Source organism: Hibiscus syriacus, unplaced genomic scaffold, assembly GCF_006381635.1.
Source record: "Hibiscus syriacus cultivar Baekdansim isolate YM2019G1 unplaced genomic scaffold, ASM638163v2 tig00000340_pilon, whole genome shotgun sequence".
Lineage (NCBI taxonomy): Eukaryota > Viridiplantae > Streptophyta > Magnoliopsida > Malvales > Malvaceae > Hibiscus > Hibiscus syriacus.
Window position 1 is genome coordinate 9,280,065 of NW_024061783.1, and position 20,658 is coordinate 9,300,722.

Here is a 20,658-nt window from a genome sequence, read left to right on the forward strand (position 1 = left end):
GTTAAGGAATGCATCGATACACTGTAGAGTGCATCGATGCATACCTTCATTAAAAGATAAAAATAGCTTTCTTTTTAGCCTAAGGAGTGATAGATTAGACTATATCAATTAGTATACTGATATGTATCAATGTATTACTATGTAGATATAGAACGTAATCTTGTTCCGGAACAATCGAAGGATTAGAATCGAGTCAAAGCAAGGCTAAGGTAAGTACATATCTCATATGAAATTGTATTGAGATACGACTTGCGATGAGTCTATCTCTTATAGTTAAACTTATGATTTCACATTCATGTACATGCATATTTATATATGTATCAATACTATAGTGCTTTCATGCATAATTCATTCATGCTTTAATATGAATCTATTTGAATGAATGCAATTATATGAGAATCCATTCAGGTATAGAAAACATGAAAATGATCAGGTGTACTCATATGAAGTGAATTATGTATTTATGTGAAAAGTGATAGAAGAGATATGAAAATGAGAATTGTATTATAATTAAGCCCATGTTACTTAATGTGAGAGATATAGGTATAATTGGCATGCCAAGAGTCGAGGGATTATCAGTGGTCCTTCGGGATATTGTGGTCTTTCGGGACATAGTGGTCCTTCGGGAACAAATATTCAGTGCCCCTAGTGGGATTTTATTTGAGCTGTGGTGACAGCATTGTGCACAACCTCAGTGTACTCGCGTACCTTCTGTTCTCGATAACGTACATGGGCGATCCAAAGATAAATTAAAGTTAAACTAGCATAAGAATACAAGTTTTATAGATGTGCATATTATCATCATATATGTGATAGTGTAATAGATACATGCAAGTTGAAATGTCATGATCAATGATAAGAATGCATGTTCATGAATTCATTAATATATATATATATATTTATGCTATGCCTCACTAAGCTGTGATTTAGCATGTAAGTGATTTACACGTAGGTACCAAGAATCGGGAAGAATAGAAATAGGAGTGGCAAGAACAATAACACTGCTAGAAGATCAGATCAGAAGTAACTGATAAAGTATACATTTTATTGTGTAAGTATGTTGGCATGTAAGAAAAGTGTCAGTTGTGAATGCTCTGATCGATTTTGGTTATTTTAGTCAATTTATGTAAATAAATTACCTTTATTTTAACGTAAGTTTTAAATTTTTCTTGAATTTTGTCAAGAGTCAAAGTTTGAAAAGTTAATGTGACACCTCATACTCGTATTCGGGTCGGGTACGGGTTGGGGTGTTACATATGGCGTCAACCTCTTTGCCATTGATACTTGTGGTTCCTATCTCCCTATAGATAGTGAGTCAAAGTCTTTGTTACCACCCCTTAGAAAGATTTGTAAGGCTGGGTCTTTTCTCATTATAGCACTAGTTCTTCCTTGGTCTTTCTAAGATACTATCCTCACCAACCATACTTTGTTTCATCTCCCATTCCATATCCATATCAACATACTTCCGCTACCATTTCTCATAACATAAATTGCCCTCCATTTCACATTTACATCAACTACCAAGCCATCTATTTGAGTCATTCACTTATGCAGGTTGTTTTGCTTCCTTCCTAGATCCACAATCAATTTAAGGTAGGAGTACCTTACATCAAGCAGTATTCAGAGCTTTGGTGGATGAAGCAACGTGCAACAACAACAAAAATAAAATACAAAAAGAAGTGCAAGTGAAAGATTAAAAAAAATCAGTAAAGAAATTGCAAGCACTCAAAAGAAAAAAATTCAAGCACTCAAAAAGAAGAAAATAAAAAGAAAAGAAAGAAAAATTGAAGCACTCAACAATAAATCTCATCACTAAGCCATTTCAAGTAAGCATTTAAAATTGATTGTGGTGATAGACAGGTTGTGAAGTGACTTTGTATAAGTAACCCCTTTATTCTCTTCTTTCTTATTTCTAAGCCACCCTTTTCATTATATTTTGCTTTCCATTCCTACTAACCCTTTTGCAGCCGATGCAAAAGTAAAACTTTACTTGGTATAGTTTTGAGTAAAGTTACTTAGAACTTGAAATAAAGAGAATGAGAGGAAAAAGGCTTGAGTGTGGGAGACTAGAAGAGGACTAGTAAAAGCCTTGAAGTCCTAGAGTGCAAACAAGAGCGGATTGAGTGACATTCAAGTTTCCTTGGAGGGAACTCGTGAGGCTTTGTGAGAGCGTTATTTGGTAAAGTCCTATACACATTTCCTTTTTCTTATTTGCTAATATGTCTCTTCTATCCAATATATTTGTAGTTAAAAGGACTTTGAACATTCAAAGTCAAGAAGATGAACAAAAAGAGAATATCTTCCATACAAAATGTCATGTGGGAGATAAAGTTTGTGTAGTGATCATTGATAGAGGAAGTTGTACAAATGTAGCAAGCACTCACATGGTGGAAAAGTTGGGCCTAAAGACTTCTAAACATCCTAATCCTTACAAACTTCAGTGGCTCAATGATGTGGGGGAAGCAAAGATAACCAAACAAGTTGTTGTCCCTTTCTCTATTGGAAGATACAAGGATAAAGTTCTCTGTGATGTGGTGCCCATGAGTGTAAGCCATATTATATAAGGACGACCTTGGCAATTTGACAAGAAGACTACTCATGATGGATTTTCCATTGAGTATTCCTTTCAACATCAAGGAAGGAAAATCATATTGGCTCTTATGATTCCAAGTCAAGTCCATGAATGTCAAGTGACCCTTAAGTCACACATAGAAGAATGGGAGAAAATGAAGGCCATAAAAAGAAGCTTTGAAGAAGAACGTTTTGAAGAGACAAGAACAATTGGAAACTAATCGGTTGGAGTTGAAAAGAATGTTTTGCAAGTAGTGGAGCAAATTGAAAATGGCAAATTTGAAAAGGAAGAGTGTAGAAAAGAGAAGCAGAGTGAAGGACAAATTTTACCTAACAAATCTTCTTCTACCATTTCTTTTTCCTTGTAGGATATTCAAAGAGACATATCTTTTCAAGCTGAAGATTCAAGAAACATGTCTTTTCAAGAACCAATAGGTGTGACCTTTGGTACTCCACAAGACATGTCCTTTGATGTTCCAACGGTTATGCCACTTGAAGTTCAAAAAGATGTGTCACTTGAACTGCCACAAGTTGTGATCATTGAGGCTCCAAGTACAATACAACTATTGAAGAGAATTCAACAACCAATGGAGTTTTCCATCATCAAGCAACCAACGCCCATTAAACATCCACCATGGTTTGCTATTTCCATTCATATTGTTTATTCAGTTTCTAACGTTGGTTTATTTTGTAGCAAAATGATTCATATCTATGGAGTTATTTTCACTTATGTTGAACAATTCGAAGAGATGAATCGAGAATTATCAACCAACTCAAAAGCCACCATTTGGAAAGGTACAAAGTTTAAAGGAGTAATCCAAAAGGCAAGTCCTATTCTAAAAGAACATCTCGCTTCCAAAGAGGGATCTCAATGGATTTGTGCCTTTTCAATCAAATGTTTTGTTTCAAGCAAAAATGAAAACTTCCAAGGATTATGTCCTATCACCAAGGGTGATGAATTTCCAAACATGCATGATAATTTAAAAGGACGCAATAGAGGTTTTCAAGAGATATGAGCTTATGCAAGGGGAGAAGCTGAGCAAATGGAGGTGAACGTTCTACATGGAGTATATTCATTCATTCCTCCACAAAAGAATCAATCAATGGAGAAGAGCTTCAATTTAAGGAAAAATTGCCTTAAAGAAGGGGGATGATACATGCATGATCATGCCCAACATTCTCCATAAGTTAATTATTCCTTGGACATTTTTCATTGTTATTTTTAAGGGAGTTCTTCCTTACCCTATCTTATATTATATCATTTATACATTCTATTCTATAATAAGCATGCATTCACATGTTAGTATAAATTATCATATTATTATTTCCATTATATGCTTAGTTGATCATGTTTTTCATATCATTCAAATATATGCTATGGTTACATATCATTTCTTAGGATATTATTATTACATGTTTCCATTTATCATTTATTATGAATACCATGTTATATGATATTCTTGCATATAATATATACAAATCTTTATAATTGATGCACATTGATATTTTAAGTATGCTAAGCATGTTAGAATATTCTTGCATTCATTTAAGCATGATTTATTACATTCATGAAATGACAACATGCTTATTCATTCATTTGTTAGCTCATGTGCATTCATTTTATTTCTCAGACCTTATACATTAGTTTACATATGTTATATAATGATATACTTAGCTCATGTCAAGCATTCATAGCTCACAAGGTCATAATCACGCACAACAGCAAGGTAATTAGATCATACAAGCTCAATGCCTTTGATTTACCTTGTTTTCTTTGCACATGTAGGTATATTGGAGCATGGCACACATTGGGGCAGCTTGGTGGAGTATTTGGGATCCATATACAGCTAACAATCAGCTCACAAACATCATGGCAGCTCGTGGAACAAAATGGGAAGCTCAACTCAGTTGGAGGACCTCAAGGCTAGCTAATCTCAACTAGTTGGACTATTTGAAGACAAGTTGCTTAAAGTGACACCAATTGTAGCTGAACATAGATGAATGCGCTTGTATGATGATTGAGAGATCACGACTAAGAAGATCCTTCACCACCAACCCTTACATTGCTAGCTAGCTAGACACATGCAAGCTTGAAGATATCTCAACTCACGCCCAAGGCTGCTGCACATGCTTGGTCTTTATCCTATACATAAGACTACACCATAAGCCTTCTAGAAATCCATGTGCACGCCTTGTGACCAGCCAAGCCACGTGTTATATGTGTGACCCCTTTTTAGGTGCCAAGATGAATGTCCACATAACCATTCGGCCAAACATTCTTTCTCCTCCAAATTGGTGCCAACTTGAAGGGATTCAAACACTATTCGTCCATGAGATATGCCTCCACTATTCAATCGAAACAACACATGTGTTTTCATGTTATTTATTAATTAATTATGTCATTTTAGAGGGACACAAGGGTTGGCTGAAGCACCATGTATCCATTTGGCGAAGTCCTTAATTACTTGTGGCGTCAACCCCTTTGTCATTGATACTTGTGGTTCCTATCTTCCTATAGATAGTGGGTCCAAGTCCTTGTTACCACCCCTTATAAAGATTTGTAAGGTTGGGTCTTTGCTAATTATAGCATTGGTGCTTCCTTGGTCTTTCTAAGATACTATCCTCACCAACCATCCTTTGTTTCATCACCCATACCATAGCCATATCAACATACTTCCGCTACCATTTCTCATAACATAAATAGCCCTCCATTTCACCTTTACATCAACTACCAAGCCATCTATTTGAGTCATTCACTAATGCAGGTTGTTTTGATTCCTTCCTAGATCCACAATCAATTTAAGGTAGGAGTACCTTACATCATGTTCAATATATCTAATAAAATTATAAAGTTACTTGATGTGCAATAGAAAATAAATATCATAATTATAAGTGACAAATATAAAATATTTTTTTATATGAAATCACAAGTTTCTAACACGATTCTAACGTCACATATTATAGTTACTTAATTGATATAAAATAATTATGCATACCAATTCAACGATCTTATAACATTATGATTTTTCAATTTAAAATAAATAATCAAGAAAAGAATATGTTGTTCCATCATATTGATTTTAGACAAAACTTTGATTGAAAATAACTGAATATGAACAGTGGTGAAACTTGATAACAGAGTGTGAGGGGTCAACTTAAAATTTTAAAAAATTCAGAAGTTTAAGTTAAGATTTTTAAAAATTTAGAAGAGTTTAGTTTATATATTTTCCAAAAAAAAGGATATAACTACATTTTTTTGAAATTTTGAGAGACTTAATGAGAATTTTTAAAAATTATGGGAGGGGGTTTAATTAAGAACATTAAAAAGTAAAAATTGTATTTAAATTTCGAAAAAAAATTGAGGGGCAAATTAATTTTTTTAACATTTTAATGGTCTTAATTTTTTTAAAATTTTGGGGGCAGTGGCCCCCTCTAGTATAGCTTATGTTTCGCCTCTGATTATGAATAATTTGGTTTCTCTTACTTGACCTCTTAAAATTTGACAACTTTTTAGTGACAAAAATAATTTTTATAATCTTTTATGGATAGGATTGATGAGTGTTATGAATCGATAATATTTTCTCGTTAATTCTTCGATCTTATGAATTTGTTGCTGCTAATTTGGTTGTGTTATGCTTATTTTCGTACATGGTCTTACTTTCCATATTTAATAGTAAAACGAGTGCAATCTACATTTTTTTTATTATTTGGTCACGACTGGAGACATGACCACGACTCTGGGCATGACACGGTCTGACATGGCAATTTCTAGAAGGTCAAGTCAATGGCAGTTTTCTAGAAGATCTAGGCACCGCCTTCTGGAAGATGGACGAGCAAAGTTTATTCTGGAAGATGGACGAGTAGAATTTATTCTAGAAGAACTCGTCAGCGCCTTTTGAAAGATGGACGAGCAGAGTTTATTCTTATGAAAAATGGAAGATCTAGGTTTTTAGAGGCTAGAAATACCCTCTTGGGGTAAGCCTAAACTCACAACTCAGAACTTATTCTTCTTCTCCTTTCTAGTTTTATAAAAGTTCTCTTTTTTATTTTTTATTTTTTAAGTTTTCATTTTTCTTTTATTTTAAGTTTTGTTTTAAATATGCTAAGTGTGACTTTTGTCATGCTTAGCTAATTTTCTCATAAGCCGAGAGCTGAAGCGATGACTCAATTCCAACGTAAGAATTGAAATGCACTTGAATAACTTCGGAATATCTCTCTCAATCTATGCGCTTATTTTTCAAAATCAAAACAATTTTCAAAATCAAAAACTGACTTTGGTCAAAATGTTGTTGCGATTAAATGCGTGGGAGGAAGGATCGACTTATTGAAATCACATTCGACTTCCTAGGAACACACTTGGCGAAGAGGAAATTGAGATCGAAATTAGTAGTTATTGAAACAACAATCCGAGTCGGTCTTCACAAACTTAAATGGTTATTGATCTATGACAATTGATGTTAATCAGATCAATTTTCAAAGTCGGAATCAAAGATTGCCTTGGGTATTCAGTATACAAAATATAGTCACGAGGATTTCCCTTGTAGACAATATAACCGACGTGAATCCCGAAGGGAAAATCTAATTCGATGATTCGAAGGAAATTGAGTCAAATCGAGGCTTGAGGCTGTTTTACCATATTCATTTTCAACCTTCAATTTTTATTTTCTTTACTTTTCTTTAAATCGCTTTTATTATTATTTAATATATTTTAACCAAAACCCTCTTGTTTACTACTTATCGTATGGTTTAAACCACTCAAATAGAAATTTGGAATTTTCTAAGTCCTTGAGGATCGACTCTTGCTTCTCTTTACTATGTATTTCCTTTATTTATTAATTGAGAAGGAGGAATTTATTTTGACATCAAAATGATAGTTGTCAAATTGGCGTCGTTGCCGGTGACTTCGCCAAAGTTACTAATTTTTGTTTGCTTTTGATTTATGACCAGGACAAACTCGGGTGAATTAGTGGAGTACGACCCGGAAATCAAAGCCAGAGCTCAGAGACTTCATGCACAGACGCTTTGGGAAAGAAGGAGACAACAATCAAATCCAGAATTGAATTCAGAATCAAATTCAGGTGAATCCGTTAATACAAAACCAAATTTGATGGTCGATCCCACTATCAGAGAGTTAGCTGCGACACCTACTGAACAAGAGCCTTTGTGCATTGATTTTCCCCAAGGTAAAACTCTATACCAATTAAAAACTGGTCTTATTCATCTCCTCCCTACCTTCCGCGGATTACCAAACGAGAATCCACATAAACATCTCACAAAATTTCACATGGTATGCTCCAGCATGAGACCACAGGGAGTAACTGAGAACCAAATCAAACATAGAGCTTTTCCTTTTTTCCTTAGCCAATTCGGCTAAGGAGTGGTTATTTTATTTTCCCCCAAACTTTATTACTACATGGGCTCAATTGACTCGTATTTTTTTGACAGGTTTTTCTCTGCAGGGAAAAAAGTGAGTTACGAAGAATAATACTTGGAATCAAGCAACTTGATGGAGAGTCACTCTATGACTACTAGAGATATTTAAAAAATTATGTGTTAGTTGCCCACAATATGGGTTAACCGAACAAACACTCATTCAATATTTTTATGAAGGATTAACTCCCCTGGAAATGAAGATTATCGATGCTGTCAGCAGATGAGCTTTGGTGAACATGACTCCTACTGAGGCTAGGGATTTAATTTCCACAATGGTCGTAAATTCCCAACAGTTTTGCCCAACTAATGAACCTCCTCGAAGGGTTCATGAGATAAGTTCATATTCTTTAGAAAATAAGAGAGATAAATTAACTGAAGTAGTTAACTCTCTTGTTGCAGGAAAGATATGACCAAACAGATTATATGGAATATGTGCATTACTTGATCATCCAACAGACGGTTGTCCACTGATTCAAGATGACATAGCATCTCAAGTTAATGTAGTGGGAAACTTTCCAGGACCTCCCCAGAGGGCTTATAATCCCTACGACAATACTTATAACCCAGGATGTAGGGATCATCCAAATTTCAGTTACGCCCAAAACTCAAGGTCGAATCAAGCTTGTCAAGCAAGACCACCTCCACCACCCCAACAGCCACAGAAGACATTGCAAGAGTCAATTGTTGAAAGATTAAGCACTTTCCCAGGAAAAGTTCCAGATTAGTACCGAAGCCCACCTACAAGATATAGACAAGCAAGTGAGCCAATTTGCTCAATATGTAGGACGCTTGGAATCACAAGGTAAACTTCCATTTTAAATTGAGGTAAATCCAAGGGAGAATGTCAGTGTCATCACTCTTTAGAGTGGTAAAATAGTGTCATCTCCCTATGACGTGCCACCACCTTTTCAATCGAGGTTAGTAAAAAGAGATAAACAAACTGATGAAAATAAAATACTAGACGTATTTCGGAAGGTGAAAATCAATATACCTCTCCTCGAGGTTATCCAAAAGGTTCCAAGATATACCCAGTTTCTAAAGGATCTTTGTACAACAAAGAGGAAGCTTTCTAGGGTCGAAAAGGTGAATTTGGGATAACATGTCTCATCCGTCTTCCAACGAAAGTTACGACCGAAACTAAAAGACCAAGGTATGTTCGCAATACCCTGTAAAATTGGTAAAGTTTGGATAAAATGAGCCATGTGTGATCTTGGCGCTTCTATTAATGTAATGTCTCTGTAACACCCCCAACCCGTACTCGACCCGGATACGAGTCTGAGGTGTCACATTGACTTTTCAAACTTTGACTCTTGATAAATTCAAGAAATTTAAACTTCATTAAAGTAAAAGCATTTAGTTACATAATTTGACCACAATAACCAAAAATCAGAGCATATTTAACTCAATCAATTAGTACATGCCAACTATATTCAAAATAACAAAAATCATTTAACTCATATATTTTATGATCTGAAATCTTGTAAGGGAGATGTTGATCTGTATTGCTCCTCACAGCTTCTATATTCACTTTCTGTAACCTGCGTGTGAAACACTCACACGCTAAGTCGATGACTTAGTGAGGCATAAAGAAAAACATCTAATGAATTCATACCCACTAATCATGCATGACTGTTTTATGCTATCAAATTATACAACTCATTTACATATACATCAACATATATTCTGTATATTATGTAACATACCATAACCCCTATCACACATATCATATCATGCAATTTATCACACATCATATACATATCACATACATTGTTCTCATATCACCACCTGTTTATCCTTACTAATTCCCTTGTCATTACTTCAATTCCGTCATATGAGTATAATGAATATAAACATATTATATATTTTAATATGCCACAATACATTACTAATTCTATAATCATATAATACATAAACGCATATCCTCATATCACCATGACATATATGCACTTCTACCATGTCACGAGAAATACACATATCATTATATCCAATTATGTTATCTTTTCAAAGCCCATGCACACATGTGAAAACTATAGATATGTGAGTCTATAGAGGTTATGCACTATGCTATCACCACAGCTCGTATAATTGCACCGAAGTGCCACGTAGAATTGCACTATAGTGCCATATAATAATGTCCATAAGGACCACATATCATTCCTTAAGAATCATATACATATATTAGGGATCAAGTATGTGTCTCACCAGACTTCACACATGTTCTAAAGAATACATATATGTCCCGAAGGACCACATATCATTCCTTAAGAATCATATACATATGCCAAGGATCAAGTATGTGTCTCACCAGACTTCACACATATTCCAAAGAATACATATATGTCCCGAAAGATCGCGTAGACCCTCGACTCTTGGCATGCCAACTATACCCCTAGCTCTCATGACACATAACATGGGCATTAATATTTATGTTAACATACATTCACATATACACATAGTCATGTAGTTCTTTCACATAGCTCATAGTCATATAAATCACATATCACATATACATATAAACACATGGTTCACTTACGCGTAGAACATTTTCATATAATCGCATAGTCATATAATATTTCATATAACATATATTTTCTCTTTCATATATCTCATATCATGTATCATATCTTGTGATCATATAATCATGTTACTTATAATCACATAACTTCTACTCATAGGGTTCAACATCATTAAACTTAGTTCACTTTTTCATATTATCATACATTTATATACTCTTATATGTCCTATCAATAACCTATAAACTTACTCATATTGTAACATCCTCAATATCAGGCTAGTGACCTAAAGGTGAATTTTGAAAGCATTGTGTTCAATTTCGAAATAAGTTAAAAGTTCAAAATTTTAATTGGAGAATTTTGAGGTTGGATTTAATAGTAAAGTTTGAAAGTAATAAGGGTATTATGGTCTTTTCTAAGAGAATATTTTTATTTCTCGTTTAGGGGATATAAAAACGTGGGAAATGAGGGAAATGAGTTTCTAGAGTTTTCTTCTTCTCCTTTCTTCTTCACGCGTGGAAGCCAAGAGCAAAGGTGAGAATTTTTATTAGTTGATTATTATTTGAATTCTAAGTTGGTTTTGATTCTTTGGAAAGTAAGAAAGCTTAAAGAAGTCTAAAGATAAGTGAAAACTCAAAGATGAAGAGGTTAGAAGAGATTAAAGAAAATGGGTTTTTAAGTGAAATTTTGAATAAAAAGGTTTAAAAGAATTTAGAGGATGAATTTGACTTGTCATCTATAATAATAAGAAGTTAGAAGTGTTAGAATTAAGTTTGGATAACATGGAAAATTGGGTATGATTATTGATTTCCATATGAAAGATGGAATTTAGAGGTTAAAGATGATATAAATGAATATTAATGAGTTTAAGTATGTATATGTAAGTTAGGAATATGAAAGGGGTTGAAATATGAAGGATTTAATCCAAAAAGAATGAATTTTTGGGTTCAAAAAGAGGATTCTGGGTAGAGTGCATCGATGCATATTCATAGTGCACCGATGCATCAAGGTTAAAACCCAGAAATTGTTTGAAGGTGTATCGATGCACAAGTAGTGCATCGATGCACTCTTTTAATCTAAAAACATCGAATGCAATTGGTGCATCGATGCATAAGGAATGCATCGATGCATCCCAGTAATAAACAAACATCGAATATATTTTATGCACCGATGCACAGGTAGTGTATCGATGCACCGATAGGGAATGCATCGATACACTGTGCAGTGCATCGATGCATACCTTCATTAAAAGATGAAATGGGTTTTTCTTTTAGCCTAAGAAGTGACAATTTAGAAGATATCAATTAGTATACTGATATGTATCAATGTATTATTATGATGTAGATATAGAATAAAGCTTGTTCCGGAACAATCTAAGGATTAAGATTGATTCAAAGCAAACAATGCTCAGGTGAGTGCACATGATTTAGTATATGAGGTTCAATGGAAAATAAGACTTGCGATAAGTCTATTTCCAATAGTGAAAAACATGAATTCATAGAAGTATGTATTGGTTATGATTTATATGTGTGCATGAGTATATGTGTTATTGATATGAATATGGTAAGTAAAAGGGATTAATGGTGATGATAAGAATAATAATAAGGATAATGAAATGATAGGTATATGTGAATATAGGTATTGATGTGTTTTTGTATGTATTGTAAGATGATATGTTTATGTGATAACATGATAAGATGACAATGATTTACATGTCATATGAACACATGAGAAATGTTATAAGCCATATGAAAGAGAAAGTATATGTGATATATTAGGGTGAATCCTATGTTTATATGAATATGAACTCATATGAGAATTGACATGAACTACGTGATTACATGTATATGTGAATGAAACCATGAGCTTATATGAATATATGATATGGTTACATGAATATGTAAAAGGATATAAAAGATAATGCCCATGTTATGTGTCATGAGAGCTAGGGGTATAGTTGGCATGCCAAGAGTCGAGGGTCTATGTGGTCATTCGGGACATATATGTATTCTTTGGAACATGTGTGAAGTCTGGTGAGACACATACTTGATCCTTGGCATATGTATATGATTCTTATGGAATGATATGTGGTCCTTCGGGACATATATGTATTCTTTGGAATATGTGTGAAGTCTGGTGAGACACATACTTGATCCCTAGTATATGTATATGATTCTTAAGGAATGATATGTGGTCCTTATGGATATTATTATATGGCACTACGGTGCAATTCTACGCGGCACTCCGGTGCAATTATACGTGGTGCTTCGGTGCAATTATATGAGCTGTGGTGACAACACTAGTGCACAACCTCTATGTACTCGCATATCTTTAGTTCTCACATGTGTATCATGGGCTATTAAATAGATAATATTAATAAAGTGATATGATAATATGTTTGTTTCCTTGTGGAATTTAATGTGTGATATTGATTGTACAAATGGTAACTTATAAGACCATATGATGAAAGGAATCAATGATAATGATAAAATAAGAAAGAAATGAAGATGATAATATAGTTGCTTGGGTATACGTGTTTTATGATAGTATATATATATATATATATATATATGGTTTACATGACATGGTATGTATATGTGCAATTGGTTATGGTATATGTTATATGATATGGACATAAGAGATCATAGGAACATGAGATAAGAGATATGAATGATAATGACATATATGTATGCATATATTCGTTACATGTAAAAGTATGAGTGGTATGAAATGATAGTAGTAATTGTTTAGGTATGATTATTAGTTACCGTTTACCTTATATGTTTATATGCCTCACTAAGTCTTTGACTTAGCGTGTAAGTGATTTACACGTAGGTTTCGAGAAGAGTAAAGAGCAATGTGGAGCAAGACAGGTCAGTTCTCCTTACTAAAGGTCAGATCAGAAAAGAGGTGAATAATATGTATTTTAGTATATAAAGTTCTAGTTGGCATGTTTTCAAAAGAATATATTGTTTAAGCTATGAACAGTTTTATAAATGTTTCGAATAGTTATATGTAAATAAATAAGTGAAATATACACGCTCTGATTGGTTTTGTAATAATGAAAATGTCTTTTATGTAAATTAGTCATTTATATGTTATAAAAGTTTTAAATTACTCACTATTTTATACAAGTACATGTTTTAAAAGGTTAATGTGACACCTCGGATTCGTTTCCGGGTCGGATACGGGTTGGGGTGCTACACATATTCTCATATATACTATTTTAATATAATTTGTATAGTAATATTCTATAATTGTATCATATAATGATTTTACCCAAGTACTCCTTTATAAAGTTTATATTACAGGTTCAATTAGTATCATTCTATCCTATAAATAATTTCCACTTATTTTATATCATTTTCCCTTTTCACTCACATAAACCATCTATTTATTTAGTTCAATTTCTCATGACTTCCACAATACACTTTAATGAAACTTTGTAGCTCTTCACTTTAATACATAAACCATAGTTTCCTTTAATTTATCAATCTTCCCTATATAACTTATGTATCCTTATTTATGCCCTCGAATTTATACTATTCTCTTAGAGTCTCCTAACATTTCTCGTATAATCACTTATACCATATCATATGACTTATACTTGATTATCTTATTCTCTCATGTTCATTTCATTTCTTATGACTATCATATACTTATTCCATTTTATTCCATTATTACATAATAAAGTTTTACATAAATCATATAGCATATACAAAGCATATCATTATCTTTAGTCATGCATACATACAATCAATGTAATACATATAATCACATATAGTTATAACCAACACATAATCATGTCTATGACTTCATGCATATTACTATATGAAATAGACTCATCGCAAGTCTTATTTCCATTAAACACTACATGTCACTAGTATGCACTCACCTTGGCCTCACTAGTCAATTCCAATCACTTATCTTTCCCTTAATTGATCTTAGTTGCCAAATGTTCTGGAATTGCTTTACGAGCAGAATCTACATAAATGTACATTTTGAGGCAATCATTAGATACCTACACCTTGTAATTGGATACTAGCAACTTAAACGAACTTATTAAACCCATATTCACAATTTTCCTTTAGGGGAATTGGTTCCCTCCTGTGTGGGAATCGGTTCCCCTATAACATTCTGGAATTTCTGGTTCGGTTGAGGGGGTATCGGTTCCCCTTGAATGGGTACCGATTCTTCTAGCCCAGAAATCACATTTTGAGCTCGAAAATCATTTCATATTCAATTCCACACTTCCTATTTCACTTCCTTTAACATTCTTAACTCAAATATACATACTTAAACTAATAAATTTTCATTCAATATCTCTTTAACTAAAAAAATCCACTCCTCCACATAGCATTCAAGAATCATACCAATTTTTCCATGTTACCCAAACTTAATTCTAACACTTCTAGCTTCTTATTCTCATAGATGACAAGTCAAATTCAACTTCCAATTTGAGTAATGAACTCTATTCCAAAATTTTATTCCAAAACTCTTAATCTTTAATCTCTCCTAATTCCACCATCCTTTGTTTTTAAGATGATTTAAGCTTTCCCTAAGCTTAATTATCATCCAATAATCATATCCAAATCCTAAATTCAGCTAAATATCAACTAACAAGAGATCTTACCTTTGCTTATGGCTTCACGGTGGAAAAGAAGAGAATGAAGAAGAGAAGTTTGGAACTCTCTCATATTTCCCACGTTTTATAATACTCAAAAAGGGAAGATAAAAATCTTTCCCATGAAAAGACCATTTTGCCCCTTTAGTTCATCCATCTTTGCTATTTAATCCAATATTAAAATTCTTTACTTAAATCCCGAGACTTTTAATTTCATTTCTAAATTGAACACAAAACTTTCAAAATTTGCAATTTAGTCACTGACCCTGATTTGGGATGTTACAGTCTCTTTGTTTACAATATGATTACTAAAGAGCCTTTGAAGGATACAAAAATATCAATTCAGCTTGCTAACAGATCTATGATCTATCCGGAGGGACTCTTAGAGAATGTATTGGTAGAGGTAAACGACTTAATATTTCCCGATGACTTTAATATAATTGACATGGAGAATGATCGCACAAGCACATCTTCTGATATCCTATTGGGGCATCATTTCCTAAGTACTGCACACACGAAGATTGGCGTAAGAAGTGGGATTTTAACGATGGAATTTGATGGTGAGATCGTTAAGTTTGATGTATATAAGGCAATGAGATATCCTGACAAAGTGGAGAGTATAAATTTTGTTGATATAATTGATCCTTTGACTGATGAATTTTTAAGGACTAATTTTTCCTTTGATCTATGCAGGGTGTTAGAAGATCATAATGAGGAAGTATATTCAGATTATGCATAATTAAAATTGATTTCTTCTAATACTAAGGTTCTACCTTCTGTTTTGTAGGTGCCTGAAGTTAAACTGAAACTGTTGCCAGATCACTTAAATTACGATTTCCTTGGGGTGAATAACACTTTTCCAGTTATCATATAAAAAAGATTAGCCAAAGAAGAAGAAAACGATTTAATAACGGTTTTACGCGCACACAAGGAGGTTATAGGATGGACCATTGCCGACATAAAAGGATTAAGTCCATCCATATGTATGCACAAAATTAAAACCGAAGAAGACGCAAAACCAACCTGTGAAGGCCAACGCCGGCTAAATCTGTCAATGATGGAAGTGGTAAAAAAGAAGATACAAAAACTCCTTGATGCATATATTATATATCCAATTTTGGATAGTAAATGGGTAAGTCTGATACATGTAGTTCCTAAAAAAATAGGAGTTACTGTGATCGAAGATTCTGAAGGAGAATTTATACCAACATGAGTTTAGAATGGATTGAGGGTCTGCATCTATTACAGAAAGTTGAATTCATTAACCCGAAAAGACCATTTTCCTCTTCCATTCATAGATTAAATGATAGAAATATTAGTCGGTAAGACTCAATATTGTTGTCTTGATGGATTTTCAGGTTTTTTCCAAATTCCAGTAGCACCTGAAGACCAAGAAAAGATGACATTCACATGCCCCTTCGACACATTTGCGTACCGACGTATGCCTTTCAGACTTTGCAATGCACCTACCACATTCCAAAGGTGTATGATTAATATTTTTTCTGATTATATTGAAAAAGTTATTGAAGTCTTAATGGATAACTTCACTGTTTACGGTAATTCATTTAATGAATGTCTATTAAACTTAACAAATGTGTTGCATCGGTGCCTAGAATTTAACCTTGTTTTAAATTATGAAAAATGTCATTTTATGGTTAATAAGGGTTTAATTATAGGCCATATTGTTTCGTCAAAAGGAATTATGGTAGACAAGGCGAAAACCGATATAATACGTTCACTTCCAAACCCCACTACTGTGAGGGAAATCCATTCTTTCCTTGGTCATGCAGGATTTTATCGCAGGTTCGTTAAGGACTTTTCCAAGGTGGTGCAACCATTATGCGAATTATTACAGAAATATAAAACCTTCAATTTCGATCAAGAATGTAGAGAATCATTTAACGATTTAAAAGAAAAATTGGTCTTGGCACCCATAGTCCAACCGCCAAATTAGGACATTTCCTTTGAAGTCATGTGCGATGCTTCAGATGGAAGTGTTGGAGCCGTACTCGGAGAAAGGGCCGGAAAAGAACCTCACATTATCGCCTATGAGTCACACACCTTAGATTCCGCAGAACGAAATTATTCAACAACATAAAAAGAATTATTCGCTATCATTTTTGCATTAGATAAATTTAGATCGTATCTTCTTGGCACTAAAGTTGTTGTTTTCTCTAATCATGCAACCTTGAAGTATTTGCTTAGCAAAAAAAAGGAAAAACCACGACTTATCCATTGGATCTTACTCCTCCAAGAATTTGATTTGGAAATCAAGGATAAGAAAAGAAGTGAGAATTTGGTGGCCGATCACTTAAGTTGTCTTCCAATCACTACAGTTGATCCTCCCATTCGCGAGGAATTTCTGGAGGAAAGCTTGATGATGGCGCAGAAGTTAATGCCTTGGTTTGCAGATATAGTTAATTACTTAGCTACAGGTAAATTACCATCTGATTTGACGAGAGCCAAAGTAAACCGTATTAAAAGAGAATCTCGTTTTTTCATTTGGGATGATTCGTATCTTTGGAAGCATTGTTCAGACCAGGTAATTATGCGATGTGTTGCTGAAAGCGAGGTAAGCTTAATTTTAAATTTCTATCATTCTTATTTGTGTGGTGGACATTTCGGACCAAAGTGGATTGCTCATAAAATTCTGGAGTGCGGTTTCTTTTGACCTCATATTTTCTGTGATGCTTACATGTTTTGCAAAACCTATGATAATTGCCAACGTGCAGGTAATTTGACTCGAAGAAACGAAATGACCCTTAATCCTATTCATATATGTGAAACATTTGATGTTTGGGGACTTGATTATATGGATCCTTTTGTTTATTCCTTTGGCAATTGTTATATAATTCTTGCTGTTCACTATGTTTTGAAGTGGATAGAAGCTAAAGCTACTCGAAATAACGATGCCAAAACTACTGTTCAGTTTCTAAATAATTGTATTTTTTCCAGGTTTGGCAAACCAAGAGCGACAATAAGCGACCTCAACACAAACTTCATCAATCTAATAATTGATTCTCTTATGAAAAAGCATGGAGTAAATCACAAAATTGCCACGGCTTATCATCCGCAAATGAACGGACAAGAAGAAATATCAAACCGTGAAGTGAAGACAATTCTTAAAAGGATAGTCAAGCGAAATCACAAGGATTGGAGCTTGAAATTAATTGATGCTTTATGGGCTTATCAAACTGCATATAAAGGACCTATCGACATGTTGCCATATCTCCTTGTATTCGGTAAGCCATGTCATTTACCAGTAGAGCTGGAACACAAGGCATATTAGGCGATAAAACAATGCAATATGGAAATGGAAGCGGTTAGCGAAGCACAGAAGTTACACATACAGGAACTTGAGGAAATCCGAAGAGATGCTTATGACAATGCCGGAATATATAAAGACAAAAAAAAAAGAATTTCATGATAGAAAAATTGCTTTTAAATTTTTTTATGTCAGATAAAAAGTTCTTCTTTTTAATTCAATGTTAAAACTTTTTAGAGGTAAACTTTGATCGAAGTGGAGTGGACCTTATACGGTAACTGAATTTTTTTCTCATGGAGCAGTCGAACTTAAAGATGATTCGGGTACTCGATTTAAAGTCAATGAATACAGAATAAAACCGTATTATGTGAATAGTCAGGCTTGCCTAATCGAAGATCTCAACTTAGAAGAACTTGTAGTCTGAATCAGGTCGTCAAGCTAATGACGTTAAACAAAAACGCTTTATGGGAGGCAACCCATTTTTAATTTTGTTGCATTTATTTTATTTTATTTCAATTAAGCATGTTTCATTTAATTTTTTTTTATTTTTCAGGCACTAAATGTTTTTAATCATGCTTAGACGATGAAGGTTCACACAAATTATATTCGAATAGTGCGAGAATAGGACCCCAGGAGCAGTAAAAATCGCACAAAAGTTTTTGCAGAATTCATCCCAGCATTGTGCGCACCGTTTCATTAAAAACGACGCACGCTAGCTGATCCAACTTTTATAGAAAAATTTTATCTCTTCATATTAATATTGTATTTTTTCATTGTTCACGTCATATCTCTTCTTATTAACATCATCACATCTTTTCATGTTAACATCATATCTCTTCATATTGATATCATCACTTCTCTTCATGTTAGCATTATCTCTTCATTCAAACATTACATCTCTTCATATTCACATTATATCTTCGTGAATCAAAACACGTCTCCTTAATTGAATCATAAAGTGGTCTCGTGATAAAAAACAATTGTTGTTCTCCCTATAGGTCTTGGGTTCGAATAGTTACGTTTGTAGGGTATATATGTGTTATCAATTTGTTAAAAATTGTTTGAACAAATACTACCTTATAATCACCCTAAGTTATTAAAAAAATGCACCTCCTTAATTAAAAAATATGATAGGTGAGGATCTAACCACCTCGAAGCAAATTAATTATAAAATAAAAATATGATAGGTGAGGATCTAACCTTCTCGAAGCAAGTTAATTATATCATAGGCCACTAAACTATAACTCTCATTTTAAATTAGTCTGTAAATTTTGAAATATTTTAATTTCATTAATAAAATATGATTTTCATTATGAATTAATCTTAAACTTTTGAACATTCTAATTTTATCCATAAATTATGATATTCTTTTTAAAATGTCTCCAAACTTTTGAATATTTCAATTTCATCCCCAAATTCATCCATATATATAATTTTCAACCATAGTTTAACCTAAATTTGTTTTTTCCCAAACATATAATAATATAATTTTACCTAACGATTTTATTAACAATGGATACAATTAGTATATACATATAGTTTAGGATGAAATTCAAATATTCAAAAAAGTTTTGGGACCAATTTAGAATAAATGTCATAGTTTGGGGGTGAAATTGAAATATTCAAAATTTTGATAACTAATTTAGAATGATAATAATAGTTTAAAGATGAAATTATAATATTAAACATTTATGGACCAATTTAAAATGAAGGTCCTTCTTTGAAGACATGTAATGTAATTAAGTCCCTCAAAAGTAGGGATGTACATGAGACTCGAATTCGACAAGTTCTGACCGGACCCGACTCGATTGGGTCGATTTTTTTTTAAAATATTTAAGTTCATATCGTGCTTTTTTAGATGTTATGTTTGGGTCGAGTCGGGTCGGATTTGGGTTTAGGGTGAAAAATACTCGATCGGACTAGAAAAATATAATTTTACATTATATATTTAGGGATAATTACAATAATACCCCTATATATATTATTTTTCAATTAAATCCCTATTTTTATTGAATAAAAATAATATTTTTTAATAAATATATTACTTTAGGTCGGATCGTATTCAAATTTTATCTCAATAAATCAGATCACATTCAAATCAAGTCAAAAGTATATATTTTTCAAATAGAATAAAAGATGTATAATTTTCAACTGAGGTTTGGCAGTAATTGGTTTTCCGAAAAATGAATTACTGGAATTTGAATTCTGGAAAATAAATTACATTTCTGGAAAACGTTTTCCGGAAAATGTTT